The sequence below is a fragment of the Cryptomeria japonica genome, unplaced genomic scaffold (assembly GCF_030272615.1).
Source record: "Cryptomeria japonica unplaced genomic scaffold, Sugi_1.0 HiC_scaffold_54, whole genome shotgun sequence".
Classification (NCBI taxonomy): Eukaryota; Viridiplantae; Streptophyta; class Pinopsida; order Cupressales; family Cupressaceae; genus Cryptomeria; species Cryptomeria japonica.
In genome coordinates, this window is record NW_026728876.1 from 497,660 (window position 1) to 502,500 (window position 4,841).

The 4,841-nt window shown below is 64.6% G+C and overlaps 1 non-coding gene across 1 annotated transcript; it reads left to right on the forward strand.

Annotated features, from left to right (window-relative positions):
• Window positions 1–356: 356 nt before the first annotated feature.
• Window positions 357–475, forward strand: LOC131862961 (5S ribosomal RNA). The gene has a single exon (XR_009361896.1). It is a non-coding gene; the product is annotated as a 5S ribosomal RNA (ribosomal RNA).
• The last annotated feature ends 4,366 nt before the right edge of the window (window positions 476–4,841 follow it).

Below are 4,841 nucleotides of genomic sequence, written 5' to 3' on the forward strand. Positions count from 1 at the left end.
GCGCCTTGGTGCACCGGGGCAAGATCGAGCGTGCACCCGAGGCGCCCCGAACATGCACCAAGGTGCACTCGGCCCACATGTGAGCGCAGGTCGTTGCGCCCGAGGTGGTGTGTGGGCACCGCGTTGCAGACGGGACACTGCACGCACACGACGCCCCCTACAGGTGCACGCACGTAGGCCGGGCCGGGTGCACACCCGACGCCCTAGCAAGGTGCGCGCACCCGGGCAGGGCTCACACTTGGCGAACGGGGCGCACTTCGCGAGGGAGGGTGTGCACCTCGACGGGGGTGGGTGGCCGGGGTGGATTCGCACGTGGGTCGCGGTTTGCTAAGTACACACTGCGACAAGCTCATAACGGGTGCGATCATACCAGCGTTAGTGCACCGGATCCCATCAGAACTCCGCAGTTAAGCGCGCTTGGGCCGGAGTAGTACTGGGATGGGTGACCTCCCGGGAAGTCCCGGTGTTGCACCCTTTTTTAGTTTTTCGCCGGGCATCGCAATGCTATTTGAATAAACCTTTTGCCCGTTTGCGTTCTCGTCGGGGCCGGGCCGGGCCGGGGTGCGCTGCCCGCACTACCGCGCGCGCGCTGGGGGCGACACCGAGCGCGCACCCGAGGCGCCCCGAGCACACAGGCCACGGTGCAACCCGGGCGTTGTGCGCGCACCCCGGTGCGCCCGAGGTGCTGCGCGCGCACCCAGGTGAAATCGGTGTGCACCTCGGCCAGTGCGCGCTCGGTCGAGTCGCGCACGTTGGCCAAGGTGCACGGTGATGTTTCTTACTCTAAGGTTCCGCACCAGACGCCCGGGACAGGTGAGCGAAGCTGGGCGGGGCCGGGTGCGCGGCCGGGGCAGGTGCACGCAGCTGGAGAGAGCTTTGGAGCACACTTCGGAGCGCACCAATGATGCGCTCCATTCAAAAGTTTCCTGAAAAGGCAAAAAAAGTTGAGATTATAGAATTTCCCACTTGAGAGATTGTAAAAAAAAAAAATTTAAAATGAAGGAAACGCGGGTGCCAAGGTGTGCGCAGCCCAGCCAAGGTGTGCGCACCAAGGCGCCCACCCTGGCGAAGGTGCACGCAAGGTGCGCACCCGAGGCAAACCGGACAATTAACCCAACTTTCGACTTCGCGCGCACCTTGGAGCGCACTTCGGAGCGCTCCTTGGTGCGCACCAATCTTGGGCACCTCGGAGTGCACCATGGCGCCCACCAAGGTGCGCACCCGGGGCAAACCGAGCTCCGACTTCGTGCGCACCTTGGAGCGCACGAAAGGTGCGCACCATGGCGCCCACCAAGGTGCGCAGCCCAGCCAAGGCGTGCGCATCAAGGTGCGCACCCTGGCGAAGGTGCGCACCCGGGGCAAACCGAGCTCCGACTTCGTGCGCACCTTGGAGCGCACAAAAGGTGCGCAACCCAGCCAAGGTGTGCGCACCCCGGTCAAACCGAGCTCCGAATCGTGCGCACCAGAGGTGCACGCCATCGTGCGCACCTTGGAGCACACTTCGGAGCCCTCCTTGGTGCGCGCCGATGTTGCGCACCTCGGAGCGCACCCGGGGAAAACAATGCAATTAACCCGACTTTCGACTTCGTGGGCACCTCGGAGCGCTCTCGGGTTCGCACCTCGGAGCACACCGAGGTGCGCACCTTTGATGCGCTGCCTTCACCAATTTCCAGAAAAGGCAAGAAAACATTGAGAAGGTGTGCGCACCGAGGTGCCCACCCTGGCGAAGGTGCACGCGAGGTGCGCACCCGGGGCAAACCGGGCTCCGACTTCGTGCACGCCGCACCTTGGAGCACACTTCGGAGCGCTCCTTGGTGCGCACCAGGGCGCGCAACCCAGCCGAGGTGCCCACCCCGGCGAAGGTGCACGCGAGGTGCGCACCCGGGGCAAACCGGGCTCCGACTTCGTGCACGCCATGGTGCCCACCGCGGCGAAGGTGCACGCGAGGTGCGCACCCGGGGCAAACCGGGCTCCGACTTCGTGCACGCCGCACCTTGGAGCACACTTCGGAGCGCTCCTTGGTGCGCACCATGGTGCCCACCAGGGCGCGCAACCCCGCCGAAGGTGCACGCGAGGTGCGCACCCGGGGCAAACCGGGCTCCGACTTCGTGCACGCCGCACCTTGGAGCACACTTCGGAGCGCTCCTTGGTGCGCACCATGGTGCCCACCAGGGCGCGCAACCCCGCCGAAGGTGCACGCGAGGTGCGCACCCGGGGCAAACCGGGCTCCGACTTCGTGCACGCCATGGTGCGCACCGCGGCGAAGGTGCGCACCCGGGGCAAACCGGGCTCCGACTTCGTGCACGCCGCACCTTGGAGCACACTTCGGAGCGCTCCTTGGTGCGCACCAGGGCGCGCAACCCAGCCGAGGTGCCCACCCCGGCGAAGGTGCACGCGAGGTGCGTACCCGGGGCAAACCGGGCTCCGACTTCGTGCACGCCGCACCTTGGAGCACACTTCGGAGCGCTCCTTGGTGCGCACCATGGTGCCCACCAGGCCGCGCAACCCAGCCAAGGTGTGCGCACCAAGGTGCACGCGAGGTGCGCACCCGGGGCAAACCGGGGTCCGACTTCGTGCACGCCGCACCTTGGAGCACACATCGGGGCGCTCCCGGGTTCGCACCGGCGTTGCGCACCGTGGTGGGCACCTCGGAGCACACCAAGGTGGGCAGCGAGGTGCGCACCTTTGATGCGATGCCTTCACTAATTTCCATAAAAGGCAAAAAAAAAACGAGATTTTAAAATTTCCGTTTTGAAAGATAGTGAGAAAAAGGGAATGCTGGTGCCATCTTGAGCCCGCCCTGGTGCGCAGCCCAGCCAAGGTGTGCGCACCAAGGTGCCCACCCTGGCGAAGGTGCGCGCCCGGGCAATTAACCCAACTTCCAACTTCGCGCGCGCCAGGGTGGGAGCGCACCCAACAACCGGGCCTGGGAAGAGCCAATGCGAGAAACCCCACCAAACGCTCTGACAAAAAAAGAGGGGGCGCTCCAGTAACCCCGCTTCGGAGCGCACCCTGGGCAAACCCAGCCAAGGTGCCCACCCCGGCCAAGGTGCAGGCGAGGTGCGCACCCGGGGCAAACCGGGCTCCGACAACGTGCACGCCGCACCTTGGAGCACACTTCGTAGCGCTCCCGGGTGCGCACCTCAGAGCACACCAAGGTGGGCAGCGAGGTGCGCACCTTTGATGCGCTGCCTTCACTAATTTCCAGAAAAGGCAAAAAAAAAAGGAGATTTTAAAATTTCCGTTTTGAAAGATAGTGAAAAAAACGGAACGCGCGTGCCATCTTGAGCCCGCCCTGGTGCGCAGCCCAGGTAAGGTGCCCACCCTGGCAAAGGTGCGCACCCGGGCAATTAACCCTACTTCCGACTTCGTGCGCGCCAGGGTGGCAACCGGGCCTCGGAAGAGCCAATGCGAGAAACCCCACCAAACGCTCCGACAAAAAAAGAGGCGGCGCTCCAATAACCCCGCTTCGGAGCGCAGCCGGGGCAAACCCAGCCAAGGTGCCCACCCCGACGAAGGTGCACGCGAGGTGCGCACCCGGGGCAAACCGGGCTCCGACAACGTGCACGCAGCACCTTGGAGCACACTTCGAAGCACTCCCGGGTGCCCACCGGCGTTGCGCACCGTGGTGGGCAGCGAGGTGCGCACCTTTGATGCGCTGCCTTCACTAATTTCCAGAAAAAGGCAAAAAAAAATGAGATTTTAAAATTTCCGTTTTGAAAGATAGTGAAAAAAAAGGAACGCGGGTGCCATCTTGAGCCCGCCCTGGTGCGCAGCCCAGGCAAGGCATGCGCACCAAGGTGCCCACCCGAGGTGCACACCCGGGGCAAACCGGGCTCCGACTTCGTGCAGGCCGCACCTTGGAGCACACTTCGGAGCGCTCCTTGGTGCGCACCATGGTGCCCACCAGGGCGCGCAACCCAGCCAAGGTCTGCACACCAAGGTGCCCACCCCGGCGAAGGTGCACGCGAGGTGCGCACCCGGGGCAAACCGGGCTCCGACTTCGTGCACGCCATGGTGCCCACCGCGGCGAAGGTGCACGCGAGGTGCGCACCCGGGGCAAACCGGGCTCCGACTTCGTGCACGCCGCACCTTGGAGCACACTTCGGAGCGCTCCTTGGTGCGCACCATGGTGCCCACCAGGGCGCGCAACCCAGCCAAGGTGTGCGCACCAAGGTGCACGCGAGGTGCGCACCCGGGGCAAACCGGGGTCCGACTTCGTGCACGCCGCACCTTGGAGCACACATCGGAGCGCTCCCAGGTTCGCACCAGCGTTGCGCACCTTTGATGCGCTGCCTTCACTAATTTCCAGAAAAGGCAAAAAAAAACGAGATTTTAAAATTTCCGTTCTGAAAGATAGTGAAAAAAACGGAACGCGGGTGCCATCTTGAGCCCTTCCTGGTGCGCAGCCCAGGCAAGTTGTGCGCACCAAGGTGCCCACCCTGGCGGAGGTGCGCGCCCGGGGCAATCCGGGCTCCGACTTCGTGCACTGCATGGTGCCCACCAAGGCGCGCAACCCAGCCAAGGTGCCCACCGCAGCGAAGGTGCACGCGAGGTGCGCACCCGAGGTGCACACCCGGGGCAAACCGGGCTCCGACTTCGTGCACGCCGCACCTTGGAGCACACTTCAGAGCGCTCCTTGGTGCGCACCAGGGCGCGCAACCCAACCAAGGTCTGCACACCAAGGTGCTCACCCCGGCGAAGGTGCACGCGAGGTGCGCACCCGGGGCAAACCGGGCTCGGACTTCGTGCACGCCGCACCTTGGAGCACACATCGGAGCGCTCCCGGGTTCGCACCAGCATTGCGCACCTTTGATGCGCTCCAATAACCCCACTTCGGA